General features: G+C 41.2%; 1 long non-coding RNA gene across 1 annotated transcript; it reads right to left on the bottom strand.

Annotated features, from left to right (window-relative positions):
- Positions 1–2,250: 2,250 nt before the first annotated feature.
- LOC118721414 lies at positions 2,251–3,111 on the bottom strand. The gene is made up of 3 exons (XR_004988734.2): positions 3,082–3,111; positions 2,928–2,931; positions 2,251–2,512 (listed from the first exon to the last, which is right to left on the bottom strand). It is a non-coding gene; the product is annotated as an uncharacterized LOC118721414 (long non-coding RNA).
- Between the last annotated feature and the right edge of the window lie 11,477 nt (positions 3,112–14,588).

Here is a 14,588-nt window from a genome sequence, read left to right as displayed (position 1 = left end):
TTACCGGTCGGTTAGATTTACACTTTGTACCTGCAGGTTAGTGAATTTGAGCAACAGCGACACCTGCTATTTCTTTTTCAGTTATTTTCCTTTGTCCTCTGCTATTGCTAAACCTTTAGCAAATACTTTTATTTTAATATCCAACAGCAACGTGGGTTTGGTGTTTTGGAAAATATAGGAGAGGGAGCTAGGTAATAAGAGGAAATGATAAGCCCTAACCGGTTTGACTCAGTAGATAGAGCGTCGGTCTGTGGACTGAAAGGTCCCAGGTTCGATTCCGGTCAAGGGCATGTACCTTGGTTGTGGGCACATCCCCAGTAGGGAGTGTGCAGGAGGCAGCTGGTTGATGTTTCTCTCTCATCAATGTTTCTGACTCTCTGTAAAAAATCAATAAAATATTTTTTTTTTAAAGAGGAAGTGATAAGCAGGTGCGGGTGTGTGTGGGGAGGAGTGTGATTTCAGACGAGTAAGTGTGAACCAAAGCAATGACATCCAATAGAACATTCTGCAATACGATATTTATATGTGCTTATTGAATATTTTCAGTTTGACTAGTATACCTGGGGACTTGAATTTTCCATTTTACTTAGATATAATTAATTTAAATATAAACAGCCACATATGGCTATTATATTGGACAGCACCAAGCATCTAGATAAAACCAGAAACAGTGGATGAAAATGCTCAAAAGAATGTTAAGTAGGTTGTCTGTCATTCAGAATTCTCAGAACTAGTAGAAAAGGCTCTTCCTCCGTCTTCCTCCCCCTTCCTTTCTGCTATCTGTTTACTAGTCTGGATAGTCTTTTGAAGTATGAATTCTGCCCTCCTCCTAAAATTTCTCCATTTCCTTCCCCTGCTCAATTGACCAGGTAACTTACTGTGACCCAGGGCTTGCTTGTTTCTGGGAAAGTATGTGGCTGGCAGAAAAGCAGAAGTTATCTGCAAGATTTCCGGTCTTTTGTTTGAGGATGTAAAGATGCACAAAATTATTCAGAGAAATTGGGGGGTTTCAACAAACAGGAAGGGCAATAAGACTTGCTCCCAGAGAGCAAAATGCTTTCAGGGATTGAGAGAGGGGTCTTTGGTAGACCTGGGGGCTTACATAACCTCAAAGGGGAATGGCTACAAGCAATGTGTGGGGAGTAGAAGATACAAACCTTGGGATTCTCTGCTTTACAAGAATGTCCCTTTATGGAGGAGATAAGAGAGCAACCGAAGGACTTGTATGTATGCATATAAGCATAACCAATGGAGGCAAAATTCCGGGGAGGGAGGGAATATATGAGAGGGAGGAGAATTGGTAAGATATGTACACATATAATACCTTAATAAAAAAATGAAAGAAAGAAAAAAAGAATGTCCCTTGTCTCAAGAGGGGGTGAGAGAAAGCTGCCAACCATGAAGGTGTCAGACAGCAGCAAAGAACATTTCAGTGATAATCTGTGTGGACCAAAGGGCCCAGCACCACTTCTTGCATTTCATTACAGTCCTGGTGTAGGTGTGAAGGGCAAAGGAAGGAATGAAATTTCCTTCCAGCTGTTCAGGAAGGATCTGAAAATTATATTGACTTAAGTAGCTTATAAAAAGAACATGGCCCAGCCAATGTGGCTTAGTGGTTGAGCACTGACCCACAAACCAGGAGGTCACGGGCACATGCCCAGCTTGTGAGCTCAATCCCCATTAGGGGGCGTGCAGGAGGCAGCCAGTGGATGATTCTCTCTCATCATTGATGTTTCTATCTCTCCCTCGCCCTTCCTCTCCTTCTGATATCAGTAAAATTATATTTTAAAAAAAGAAGAACATGAAGAAAATGGAACCCTGTCCAGTACACCAAAAGATGGCAGGTTCAATTCCTAGTCATAGCACATACCCAGGTTGCAGAGTTGATCCCCATTTGGGGTGTGTGTGTGAGGCAACCAACTGATCAATGTTTCTCTCTCACATCGATTTTTTCTCTCTTCCTCCCCCTTCCTTTCTCTAAAATCAACTTAAAATATTTCCGAAAAAAAGAACAAAAATAGAACCCTGATACATTACTGATTAGAAGTTAAAATGGTGCAACCACAGTGGAAAAGTTTAGCAATTCCTCATAAAGTTAAACAAGGAATTACATGATCCAGCAATTTTACTTCCAGGTATAGACCCAAAAGAATTGAAAGCACAAACTCCAATACATATTTGTGCGGACAAAAGAAGGGCCATATGCTGATAGCTAACCTGGCTAACTTAGGGAAGGCCTGCGTGGAGACCTACTAGTAAATAACCACACAGGATGGTCTAAGATTAAAAACCTTTCATTAAAAAGCAGTTTGTAGTGGGTAGTCATGTCCTAGGCCAGTATCTTCCTTGACAAAGATCAACTTCGGATCTTTATTGAGTCTATTGTCTTTTTGCATCTAAGAACTATCCTGTGAAATGTCAGGGTAACTTGTAACTTCCCCTTTCCCAGACTCCTCAGGGCACAACCACATGCACCTGGGCACCAGGACGGAGACCACAAATTCCTTAATTGCTATTGCTATCAAGTTAGTTGTTGACTGTTAACTATCCTATAGCCCAGTGTTTCCCAAACTTCTCTCATGATGAGAATCACCTCGTGCAGTTGTTAAAATACAGATTCCTGAATCCCAACTAAGAAGTGCTAAACTAGCCGAAACCGGTTTGGCTCAGTGGATAGAGCGTCAGCCTGCAGACTGAAGGGTCCTGGGTTCGATTCCGGTCAAGGGCATGAACCTTGGTTGCAAGCACATCCCCAGTGAAGGGTGTGCAAGCTGATTGATGACTCTCTCATCGATGTTTCTAACTCTCTATCTCTCTCCCTTCCTCTCTGTAAAAAATCAATAAAATATATATTTTTTTAAAAGAAGAAAAAAAAAAAGGAAGTGCTAAACTAGAATTTTTGGGAACATACAGATAAAATTGTATACTTAACTAGTGCTCTAAGCTTACCTATATGTTCCAAAAAATTCTAGTTTAGCACTTCTTAGTTGGGATTCAGGAATTTGTATTTTAACAACTCCACCAGGTGATTCTCATCCCGAGAGAAGTTTGGGAAACATTGCATAGCCTCTTAAGTAAAACAAGTGTGTGTCTATCATTTTACTTTTTATCCAATCCCAGAGGTTCCCTTGCTTTGCTTTCTCCCGCCTCCCCAATCTATCACCAATGGATTTCATTACTTCATCCCCTCCTTTGATGGTAATGTACAAAGCAAGGTGAAAAACTGCCATTCTGGAGCATTATCCCGATATGTTGAGATCCTGCTTCCTGGCAATTGTCCACAGTTTGGCTCAAATAAACTCACAAAAATTCTTTACAAGTTTGAATGTTTTTTTTACATGAACACTTGTGCACCAATATTCACTGAAGCATTATTCACAGTAGTCAAAATGTGGGAATGACCCAAATGTCTATCAACAAGGTAGTGATAGAACGGTACCAGGTGTTATTTATAATTGGACCTTGGCTCAGCAACCTCGGTGCTTCAGTTCGGCAAAGAAAGAATTCAGGGCCAAGGAAATCCAATGGAAGGATAACGTTTCTTTAGGAAGCCACGGAAATAGAAAGAAGTGAGTCAGCTAGGTTGTGACAGCTCAGGAAACAAGTTACAGCAAGCATGTCAAACCCAAATGCTAACAACATACAGTAAGCCAAACAAACAATGTTTAAGTTTATGTGGGCCGTAAAACATCAAAAAGCTTCAATTTTCATAGAAATGGAGGTTTATTTCAATAGAGACACGCTGAATACAAAGGGCTGAAGTAAATAAGTAATCATTAGCATAAAATAGCATTTTAATTATTAATATTTTTCTTACCAGACACTGAATAACTGCACAAATTAATAAGCGTAAGGCAAATAAACCTATTTTTCTTGTTATCCGAAAGCAAAATATTTGTTGCACACACCAAACAAGTCAGTCCAAGACTAATGACATAGCAGTTGGCTGCTAAAATATTCACTGCTACGTATTAATAGTATTAGTGGAGAGAAATGGTGCGCCTGCGCATAGGCGTGTAAGGGAAATCAATGCAACACGATTATAGTAATCAGTTATTAGGGAACGTGGTAGTTCATTATTAATAATTACATAAAACAAGATACTGTAAAAATTAAATAACGAAAATTTTATTAAAACGTTTCTTACATACCGTTATATTGCCTGGGCCGCAAAAATATTCGTTGTGGTTCATGAATTTGACATGCTTGAATTACAGAGGCAAAAGAAGGGCCCTTGGAGCTTAGGAGAAAGTAAGGCAACGTTATACACCCAGAGAAAGGAGAAGAAGAAAGGCGGGCAAGAGAGAGAGAGAGAGAGAGAGAGAGAGAGAGAGAGAGAGAGAGAGAGAGAAAGAGACAGAGAGAGAGAGAGACAGAGAGAGAGAGAGAGAGGAGAGAGAGAAGAGAGAGAGAGAAGAGAGAGACGAGAGAAAAGATGAGAGAGACAGAGAGAGGACAGAGAGAAGAAGCTAGAGAGAAGAGAGAGAGAGAGAGAGAACAGAAGAGACAGAGAGAGACGAAAGAACAGAGATATAGAAGAGAGAGAGAGAGAATAGGTAGAGAAGGGAGACAGCTACTGTGTGCACCCTGGGGAGAGAAGAGGGTGGGACAGGGAGGTGGGAAGAGCAGGTGCGCTCTCTGGAGGGAGGATCTCACTAGAATGTTCATCAGCTTTCCAGGTGTGTCTTTTCAGGGTTGTGGTCTCTCCTGATTGGTCGGTGCCAGCACAGGGATCAGTAGTCATTGCGGCTGGTCCTGATGGCAGCCACGGGGCCACTCCTCCTGACCTTGCTGCTTTTTCTGGACCCGGAGCTGAAACTCAATTGAATCTCTAGGCTTTAACCTTAAGCTAAGGGACTGGTAGTGCAAGGGCTTCTATGGGAGTAGAATGAGGCTATTCTAGCCCCTTGCTCTCCTCTAAGGGGGTCTACTACATGGCCAGCAAAGTGCCAGGGAAGCAAAGGTCAGGGGAGGGTCCGAACTGAATGACCAGTGATGTGAAAGGTCAGGGAGGTCTAAACCACGTGACCTGTGTTATGCCAGAGGAGGAAAATTTCACCCTGGGGCTGATGTTCTACCCTACCATTGTTCCACCCTACAGCTTCTGCCGCTTCAGACTTCCTGAACTCTGACCTTCACTTCTCAGCATTTTTGAGAGGGCATCCCTCTCTCTGTTTTGATCCACCAGAAGCCAGAGCAAGTGTAGGAGCCATCTAATTTGTTTTCCTCCCTCAGGAATCACAGTCCTACTTCAGCTGTTATTTAATGTCTGGAAACAACTTCTCTCGATCGTCCCGCTTTTGGCGGGACAGTCCAGATTTCTAACAATTTTTCCTGCATCCCGCGGCGTTTTAAAAAAAGTCCATATTTTTGGAAAGATTAGAAAGATTGGAAAGATTCTTTCCAAAAATCGTGACTTTTTTTAAAAACGCAGCAGGACGCGGGAAAAATGGTTAGAAATCTGAACTGTCCTGCCAAAAGTGGGACCATCTAGTCACCTTACGATATGTAATCCAGTTGACTTGTGTTTTATGGTAGCAGGACAAGCCTGGCACTAGTTATGCTGTCTGGCCTGATACAGAAGTGTAAATTACTATATATTTTTTTAATTTTTAGAATTTGCTTTGTCATTTTTTAATCAGATCTAGTCCTTTTCACTATGTGTTGTTCTTGTCTTATGACTTCTGCTCTTCACTTCTCTTTAAACATTGTAAATATCCCTAACTGATGGCATGTTCATATTTTTCTATTATCAGTATTTTTTAAATATTTTTATTGACTTCAGAGAGGAGGGAAGAGGGAGAGAGAGATAGAAACATCGATGATGAGAGAGAATCATTGATTGGCTGCCTCATGCAGGATTCCACTGGGGATCAAGCAGGCACCCGGGCATGTGCCCTTGATTGGAATCGAACCTGGGAGCCTTCAGTCCACAGGCCAATTCTCTATCCACTGAGCCAAACCAGTTAGGGCTATCTGTATTTCTTTAAATGTGATTTCTCTAGTTCATTGTACCTTATTTCTCTGTCTCTTCCTTAGTTCTCTGTCTCCTCTTGGGAGTTATACATTTTTACTAGGAACTCTTCTTCAGTGGGAGTTGTTTCCATGGGAGTTGTTTCCCCGGGAATTAAGTTGACTGGTCTGCATAGGTCCCCCTGTTGTGGGTCAAGAGTTTGGCTATTATATAAACAGCACCGAGCATTCAGATAAAACCAGAAACGGAGTGAAAAAATGATCAAATGAATGTGCCAAGGCCGAAAGGGTTTCAGTTTGATTAGTTCTGATTTTTTGCATTTCTTCATGCAAATTCATACAACACATTGAGCAAGGTTTGAGGTGGGTTTCCTTGCCTTTTTGCTGCCTCCCTGGCCTAGAGGGCAGGATAATCTAGTTTCCATTGTACGGCCTGGTTCTCACATTTATGAAAGGGCCCATTACTAGGGGCTGATATTGCCTGGGACTCTGAGCTCTACTCCCAACCCTGGTTTCCATAGGGAACTCCTCTATAGGTCACTGGGTTTAGCTCTTGCTCACTACACTGATTTTGAATATTGTACTCATTTCTCCTATCTGGGGATTTCCATTCTTAATTTCAAGTTCAATGGTGTATTTAAAAATTTTAATTTGGATTTATTGTATGATTTTGTGTGGGAAGGGGAACTTCAAAAGTCAGTACAGTCTACCGTGTTGACTTTTATAGTCTACTGTGTAGTAATAAGAGGTTCATCATATTGCTTCTCAAGGAATACATTTTTCTGAATCACAGATAGTCTTTCACTTTTCATGAATGTATTATTTATCCCATGCTTTGTTCCAAAACAGAATGTTAGATGCTAGTGTATGAATTTATGATCTCCTTATTTGATTATAAGGTATGTCAATAAGGCATGGAGCATGTTATTTTGATTTGTATACTCCAGAACTTCAGATGCAACTCCAGCTTAATATGGCATTGAATAAGGATCTGTTGAAAAGGACACAAGGGAGCTTTCTAAAATTCTCCTAAGAACTGGTATTTACTAAGTGCAAATTCTTTAAAATACAACTTAAGACCGAATTTCTCCATTTTTATTTGATTTCAAGACAACTGTTAAATATTTAAGTATGCAAAGACTCTCTCAAATAGCAGCTATTTAACATCCCTTCCCACCCCCACCCTCGAAATTAATCTGATAGGAAAATCTCAATAAGAAATAAGTAGCCATGTTTCAATGAGCTAAAAGTGGAAAGTGACAAATTAGACCCAATCCTTTGAAATTGTTTCATTGATCATAATTCAGATAAAAAAATGTATAGAGAAATATGTCCCGAGCTTTAGCAAACAGCATAAGAAACAAAGCCTTGTGAATGGGAGTAGGGGATCAGGAAGGAGTGAGTGGTGGCATTCTTAGGCATCTGTTATGGGGCCACCAGGGGCGGCCTCAGGATCTGGAGCCAGGGCAGAGTGGAGTGCAGGGGGAGGGACCCCTTTTGTAAGGAGGAGGTGATGGCTTTCAGAGTTCTGAGCACTCCCCACACTTGTCAGCCTTTCTCAGAGGGCTTCTGTGGCCAGGGGCGGACAGGCCTCCCGTTGACCTCCCAGCTGGAGACTTCAGGAGGGTTAGAAGCACCCCATTTCTCCTCACTTTAAGAAAACCCCTAGAGACGCTTAGCTGGAAATGTATGCAGCTGGATGGCCTCAGACTTCCCGAAAGGAGGAGGAACTTCTTGCTTTTCTGCCAACGAATGGATCATTTGGAAAACCCGAGGCTCTGAATAGTCAGAGGATTCTCCTAAGGAGAGGACACGGAGAATGAGGGACGCATGACACTCATTTGAAGAACTTGGGGGGCACAGCAGGGGAATAATTTATTTGGGGACCTGATTTCTACATCAGGATCTTAGGAAACCACTGTGTAGAAAGTTCCAGGGTCGCTGGAGAAGCAAGCAGTATGGGGTGAGGGCAGGTTTGGGAGTGAGGTGGTCTCAGCACTGAGCAGAACAGACTTGGTGGGTCTTGCTGCCAAGCTGAGGACAGAGGCAACGTTCCAGCTGCTGGGCAAGTCCTCCTTCAGAGAGGGGTCTCAAAGAGCCCACAAAGATAACACCCAACAGTGTATTTTAAAAAGCTAAACTCACCCAAAATAGCTGTCATTTCCATGGAATTTTTAAATCTGGAGTAGAGTTTACTAAGAAAGAGGGAAAGCAGCAATAATAACTGCTCTCCAGAGAGAGATGAAGCTGCGTCGATCCGTTTGGCACTTGTGAACCAGATTAGCTATGGTGGCAATCAAAACATTAAACCAAAAGAAAGAAGGGATTGTGGCAATTACTACCTTTCTAGTTTTCTTAATCAAAAGTGGCCTTAGGTGTCCTGTAAAGAGAGGATTAAACATTTAAAATGTTTGCCGAAACCTGTGGATAGAGCATTGGCCTGTGGACTGAAGGGTCCCAGGTTTGATTTTGGTCAAGGGCATGTACTTTGGTTGTGGGTACATCCTCAGTTGGAGGTGTGCAGGAGGCAGCTGATCGAAGTTTCTCTCTCATCGATGTTTCTAACTCTCTATCCCTCTCTCTCTTCCTCTCTGTAAAAAAAAAAAAAAAAAAAAAAAATCAGTAAAATATATATTTAAATTTTTTTTTTTTTAATATTCCAGTTCTGCTTTCTTTGTTTTAAAAAAAATCACTGCTTCAGTCTACTCTAAGAGAGAGAGAGAGGGAGAGAGAAAGAATTCTCTCTTGGAAAAACATATGCCAAGTTTGCTTCATTGCTTTTTCAGCAGGGATTGCTCATATTATCACTTATTTTAGTTCCAGGGACTTTTGAAGGGAAGGTCAGGAGCTCATTTCTAGCTTTTGACTAAACTGTAGTAAAATCGGCACTAATGCTGGAAGAAACTTTTGAGGTTCTTCACTTGAACTCATTCAGTTCTCAGGTGAGGATATGAAGGCCCTGAGGGTAGGTATTAAGGTGATCATAAAAGTCAGTGACAGCTATGGCTGGAATCTGATTTCCTGACACCCAGCCTGGTGTCTGTTCTAGACACAACTCAAAAGTCCTGGGCAGGAGAACATGCTCAGAGTTGGCCTGTCTGTGAAAAACAAGATAATATTGACCTGGGTTGGGAAGTCACTTGTCCAGACATAATGGAACCTTTCCAGGGGCAGGAAAAATGTTGATCAGGCTGATCTTATTTATAACCTGCAATTGGAAGAAAGAAGGTCTGGGTACTCTTTAGGCCTATGTCTGTACTAAAATAAAAATTTGTGATTAGTTTTGAATGTGCCTGGTTACCGGCACAAGTAATTTCAATCCCCTCATTTTTAGTCATAATGATACCATTGTAATGAGCTAATCTTATATAATAAGAGAGGAATACGCTAATTATCCGTTATGCCCTGAGGTGTAATGACTGTAACAACCAGATCATAAATCAGCAGGAGGGTGGGTTGGGGAGCTATAGGAGGGGCAGGGCAGAAACCTACGAAGGGGGGTCAGTGGAGAGAGGGGACCAGGGGGAGTTAGAGGAGGTTGGGGCAGTGGTGGGAGAGCTATTGGGGAACTACTGCTGCATAAATTCGGGCACAGGGCTACTAGTTAGTAGTAATAGGAAAGGAGCAAAAGGAAGGCCAAGCATTATAGGCAGGTCATTTGGACAGCTTTACTAGGAATCCACTGCAACTTTACCCTCCCCAGGGAACCACAGTTCCATTCCCTGCTGAGCTGGTGGAAGGGACTAGACAAAGGGGAGATAACCACATGTGCAGTGAAGTTGAGGTGATACAGGAAAGGTGCCTGTCAATCAAACCTCGGAAGGAGATCATTGGCCAGAGTGGATGGGCCCCACTGCAAGTCGATGAAAATGTGGGGACACATAATCACCCAGACAAAGGAGTTTGTTCTCTTGGCTCTTGCGTGGCTCCCTTGCATTCACTCCTGTCTCTTTCATAGCCCTGTGGTCCTAGAGACAGAATGGCCCGTGGCCATGAGCCCCCACGTGCAATGGATTGATACCCTGCAACTGGAAACACAAACTAAGCTGGCCTAATGCTGGCTTGGACTGTACCCCAGCATGAAACAGAAACTGGGCAATGACTTTTAAAAATATATATATATTTATTGATTTCAGAGAGGAAGTAAGAGGGAGAGATAGAAACATTAATGATGAGATAGAAACTTTGATTGGCTGCCTCTTACCGGGATGGAGCCCGCAACCCCAGCATGTGCCCTTGACTGGAACTGAACCTGGCACTCATCAGTCCACAGGCCAATGCTCTATCCACTGAGCCAAACCAGCTAGGGCTGGGCAACGGCTTTAATCCTTCCTCTGCTGAAGCCACAGCTGCACTTCTTCCATAGTGGGGCAGAAGGAAATGGGGCCTTGAAAACTCAGGGATTTAACTCCACCCAAATAAAGGGCACTCATTCTCCCTTGCCAGTCTCAGAAAATTATTTTTCTCATGTCATTGCAAGAATCCCACTTCCCCACCTCCCATCCCATCCCCAACCCTCGAGCAAACGGTGGGGAAAGGGAGAACTCACCACCAATAATAATACTAGCTGACAAAGAAGACTGGGTTTGAGATTACAGCTTTGGGTTTTACATCCCATTATTTTCAAGTGGAGAACATGGTTATGATGGTGATGGAGGGCAGGAAGCAGAAATTGAGAAACTGGGGTTCCAATTCAGTAGCTCTTTCACATAGAGTATATGGTCAAGATCTACTATTTCACAAATATAGTCAGAAGATTTCTCAGGTACCCAAGAATTAGTGGACTTCCAAGTGGATTTGGAGTCTACTTGTTCAGATGTTACAGAACCCTGACAGGAACAGAAAAAATGTAAGGCCTTTTATCTCTGTCTTCCATTCCTGTTGTCTCATGATTTTCTACACGTCACAATTCCATTGAGGGAACTAGAGTGACTAGAAGAGTGACGTGTAGGAAGAGGAAAAAAAAAGAGCTTTTTAAAGAAAAAGAACCTGATACAACTTGGTCTCTGCCTCTCACATGCCGGTGCCTAATGCAAATCAACAAATACAGACACTTACAATAGCTTGTTATTTTTGTCCCCTTTATTATTTTATTATAGACAAATGTTTGTTGAATTACATTGCATCTTCTCCTGGACATTCTTCTAATTCATGGCAGAAGTCTTACCTTAGCAATAATTCACCCATTAGTGTTTTAAGAAGATGGCTGTAGAAAAAGACCGGCAAGATAGAAACATATATAGTTGTATAATTGTATGTCTTTGAAGCCTCTCAAATTTCTGGATATTTTTTTTGATGGTCAGTTTAATTCAGCCTAAAGTATAAGCTTTTATGAAGTAGTCTTTGGTCTTACTACCCCACATACTTCTCACATTCAGGAACCTTTTACTATCTTTATATAATTTTATAATAACTTATGTTCCTATTGGATGTATTTATACAAATATTAGGTCACTTATTCATCATAACTGCATATGAGGAAGGTCTTATAAAAAGCCCTGGATTTGGAATCCGGGCATCTAAGATAAATTTTCATCTCTGCCATGTACCTGTTTATTGAGGTAGAGTAAGCTGTAAGATCTCTTTGCACCATATTTCTTCATCGTAAGACAGATGCATAAAACACATATCCTCTGGCAAAGTTGTGAGAAGGGTTAAGAAGGCCATGTGTATAAAGGAAGTTTAGGTCTAGGCAGAGCTAATAAAAAGGCCATCAAGTTAATTGACTCCATCACATACATAAGAACTGGAAGCACCTTCAAGATATGTTTTTAAATTAGAATTTTAGATTTAAAAATCTTGTTAATATTTCAAAACCTTGATACTACTAATTTGAATGGAGACCAGTAAAATTCTAATAAAGTTACCATGTAACAGCAAATATTATTTCCTCCCTGTGTGACAGCAAGATAAATTGTGGAGACCCTGATGACATGTACCAGTAACAACCACAGTAATTCCTGTTTATACACTACTCCAGATGTCTCAGTGTGATGGTGACTTTACTTATTGTACAAATACTTGAAGTATATTTCCACCACTAGATGGAGACATACTCATAACTGGTCAAAGTTCACTTGTTTAAAAGAAAGAGAAACAAACTACTCACCCTCCAATAATTGCATATGGGACAATATGTGTCCATTAGCAATACATTCTGATAAATTTGCCAATCTGATGAATCCAAATTAACTTATAATTTATATTTGAATAAATTTGAATACCTTTGATTTTGAACCTCTTCATATTTTTATGGACTACATGCAGTATTCCCACTGTAATTGCCTATTTGTATTGTTTATCCAATTTCTTATTTATCTGTTTCTTTCCAATGTGTAGAAAGAAATCATTTTATAATAGGTATTAACTTGTTGTCTGCTATATTGGTTGCAAATATTTTTTTTCTCTGATTTACATTTATAGTGAACTGCCATTTATAATTTGTTATTGATTTTTAGAGAAAGAGCAGGAAGGAGAGAGAGAGAGAGAGAATGTCAATTTGTTGTTCCACCAATTTATGCATTCACTGGTTGTTTCTTGTATGTGCCCTGACCAGGATCCAACCTGCAACCTTAAGAGTATGGAAATGACACTCTAACCAACTGAGCTACCAGGACATGCCATCTATAGTTTGTAGTGTGATCAAATATTTTATAGTTTGGGGGATTCTGGTATTGTTTATTTAATTGTTATTCTCAACTTTTATTATATAAACATCATGTAATCATAAAATAATACATGTATATTTAAATTTTAGATATAATATTTAATCCACCCGGGTTTTAGTTATGTGCCAGTAAACGGTGTGATGGGGCAATATTTTTTCTTTCAGAACCACATACATTTATGCTGGTCTCATTTTTAAAATGCTGTATTCTACTGAACTGAGATGTCAAGTTCATTCAAAATTAAGTTTGTAGTCCAGCCAGCATGGTTCAGTGGTTGAGCATTGACCTATGAACCAGAAGGTCATGGTTTGATTCCCGGTCAGGGTACTTGCCTGGGTTTTGGGCTCAATCCCCAGTGCAGGGGAGTGTAGGAGGCAGTTGATCAATGATTTTCTCTCATCATTGATGTTTCTATTTCTCTCTCCCTCTCCCTTCCTATAACAGAGGTCGGCAAACCATGACTTGCAAGCAACATGCGGCTCTTTGGCCCCTTGAGTGTTTTAATGCCACTTCTTCAAAATAGACTTGCCCAGGCCGAAAACCAACTTCTGTGCATGGACTATGAAGTTTTAATTGCACTGAAGAGCCACACTCAAGGGGCAAAAGAGCCACATATGGCTCATGAGCCATGGTTTCCTGACCACTGCTCTAGGAAATCAATAAAAATATTTTTAAATTATGTTTGCATATAATATTGGGTCTATATCTGTATTTATACATTTCACTCTATTGGTTTACCTATTATGAAATGTATATTAGTACCTTTTGTAATAATTTAATTTTATCATCTGACAAACCTTATTTTAAATAATCAGGTAAAGATATGAAACAATGGCTACTGGGAAAATTACAGTAACTCTCCAATTGAGCATAGCTCCTGCAATCATGGGGTGAAGATAAACAATTTCACTTGTTCCCCTTTTGAAACATCATAGATCATTAATCTAGGTAATTTCTAATTTTCCTGAAAGCTAAGCACAACACAGAGCTTCTTGTTTCAACAGCTTTTTCACAATGAATACTTCTATTGTCTTGATTTGGACTTATTTTTCCTACAGTAAGTAATTCTGTTTTCTTAGCAAGTAGTGCAGAATACTGTCCATTATACTAGTAGGTCCCCAGCTTAGTGAGAGCTATTGTCTCTGAGGGGACTTTTGGGAGGGGAAAGCCTGCCTTGACTCCTAAAGACAGGCCAGCCTGGTGCCATGTATATCCTGCCATCTCTCCTACATAGCCTTCAGAACCGTAACATAAAAATCACCCTCTAGTAACATACCCCCTGAAGGTGCCAGCTTCTGATTGGTTGCTGTAATAATGCGAGCCCCTGTTATGATATTGAAATTCATATATTCTGCTGAGCCAGCACGGCCAAGGGTGAACCTGAGAGGGGGCCAAGAAGGAGAAAAGACAGACATTAGAAGAGATCTGGGTCTGGAGAGATAGCAACAGCGTCATGGACTACAAGCCGTGTCTTTATTGTGTAGCAGATGCCACGAGGCCAAGTAAGGGCGTGGGCAAGATGTTTACAACATTCTCGGGGGGTTAGAATCTACTCAACTACATGCACCTGAGCTCTATCAAGCCCACATCACTCAGGCACGTGGGGCCACGTGTTCGGACCACAGGTTCAAGCCCACAACCATAGCTGTTGGCTCTCATTGTGCTGGGAGGGCTTTGTGCTCCAAGCTGGGACTTGCACGTGGCCATGGGAGGATTGTGCCCTCTCATCAGTCCGAGGCTTGGACCTGTCCAAACGCTGTAGCCGCTCCCCACAATATATACTCCATATACACTGAGTGGCCAGATTATTATAATCTATGAATGCATAATAATCTGGCCACTCAGTGTATGTGTACCTCAAATGGGTACCAAAAGTATTCTAGACTTTTGCTGGAGATCAACCACCTATGTGCCCTGAGCTTTCTATCAGCCAGTGCAAAGGGGAAA

Source organism: Pipistrellus kuhlii, unplaced genomic scaffold (genome assembly GCF_014108245.1).
Source record: "Pipistrellus kuhlii isolate mPipKuh1 unplaced genomic scaffold, mPipKuh1.p scaffold_m20_p_18, whole genome shotgun sequence".
Taxonomy (NCBI): domain Eukaryota; kingdom Metazoa; phylum Chordata; class Mammalia; order Chiroptera; family Vespertilionidae; genus Pipistrellus; species Pipistrellus kuhlii.
Note: the sequence above shows the minus strand (reverse complement) of the source record. Positions and strands in the feature narration are given on the sequence as shown.